Below are 1,746 nucleotides of genomic sequence, written 5' to 3'. Positions count from 1 at the left end.
GACACGCCTTGCACTGCAGGGGGCTTGGTCCTACCTGATGCTTCGGAGCTGAGCTTAAGAGGGAGTGCAGAGGAGGAGGAGGATGAAGATGAGGAAGAGGACGTGAGTGCCTCTGCCCTTTTGTTTATCTTATATGGGTCCTGCTGTTTCTTTAACTGGAGAGGAAACGTCTGGTCCTGGGACAGGAAAGACTGCAGAAGGAAAAACAAAGGGAACGATGATGGAAAGTAACTAAAACAAGTCTATATCGCATCCAGTCTAATTTACTAAAAAGCTTTGCACATCAACAGAAAAGGTTCTGTTATTCTGTTATATAGCAATATTTTCACTGGACAATGGGTGGACACATAAATATGTTCTTATTTTCAGGTAAATGATAAAAAAAAAAACATTAAAAGTGAAATAATATTACAGTTTAAAAAAAAACGTAAATTATGCTGGCATATTCAGCAAACATTATTTCATCTTCAGTGTCACAGAAATCCTTCTAAAATGCAGATTTGGTGCTCAGTTATTAGTGCTGCTCAATTATTAAAAATGGTTCTTATTATTATCAATGCTGAAAACAGTTTTTGCTGCTTAATATTTTTGTGGAAACTGACTTTTTTCAGGATTCTTTGGTGAACAAAAAGTTCAAAAGAACAGCATTTATATCAAACAGCAATCTTTGGTATTACAAATGTCATTATAGTGACTTTTGGTCAATTTAATGCATTCTTGCTAAATAAAAGTATTAATTTCCTTAATTACCTCAGACTTTTGAATGGTAGTGCATCACAGTTTCCACAAAAATATTAGGCAGCACAATTTTTTTCAACTTGATAATAATAAGAAATGTTTCTTGGGCACCAAATCAGCATATTAAAATGATTTCTGAAGGTTCATGTGATAATGGAGACTGGAGTAATGGCTGCTGAAATGGCTCTTTTTTTTTAATATAAAGGGCTGTTTACACCATTGATGATAACTTTTAACAATTAACTATTAAGTTTTAGCACACATAATTCTCTGAAAATACTGAACTCCACACCACAGCTATAATGATTACAACACAGAGGAACGATTTTGTTAGAATCACTTTCAGAACAATTTTTTTTTCAGCTAATAAAGCAGACAACATAACTCTTATTATAAATGCTTATAAAAACAGAACATTATTGTTCATTGGCATCGTCATTTTAGCTATCTTTATAGTTATCATTGAGAATGAGCCCATATATATAAATAACATATATAATAATATAAATAACACATACTTATAAATATATATTAAAATGAACATTCCACATGGGAATATGTGATTTTTTAATATGTCTGCTGGTATAGTTCTGGTATAGTGAATAAAACTCTTATTACTTAAATACTTATTACAGCAAGTACTGCTGTGGGACAATACTGTTTTTGAAACAAAGTGAAACAGGAGTGGATTTCCATGAACAAAGCACATCTTCAGAGAAAGTGAGATATGTATACCGAGAGCAAAGATGAGAGGAGTAAGAAATAACAAATTGACTGATAAACAAAGAGAGGGGAAAAACAGCAGAGAGGGAGAAGTGGAGATGTGGTAATTGCACTGGTTGTCATGTGGCTTAAGTGCTGGCGGAGGAAGAGAGTGAGTGAGCATAATGCTGCTCTGACTCACTGAAACGGAGAACAACAGCGCGGCCATGACTCTATCAGCTACACAACATTCATTAAGAAAGAAGGAATGCTCAAACTCTGCCTGCCTTCAACCACTCTGCTCAA

This window comes from Sinocyclocheilus anshuiensis, unplaced genomic scaffold (genome assembly GCF_001515605.1).
Source record: "Sinocyclocheilus anshuiensis isolate Anshui unplaced genomic scaffold, SAMN03320099.WGS_v1.1 scaffold55, whole genome shotgun sequence".
NCBI lineage: Eukaryota > Metazoa > Chordata > Actinopteri > Cypriniformes > Cyprinidae > Sinocyclocheilus > Sinocyclocheilus anshuiensis.
Note: the sequence above shows the minus strand (reverse complement) of the source record.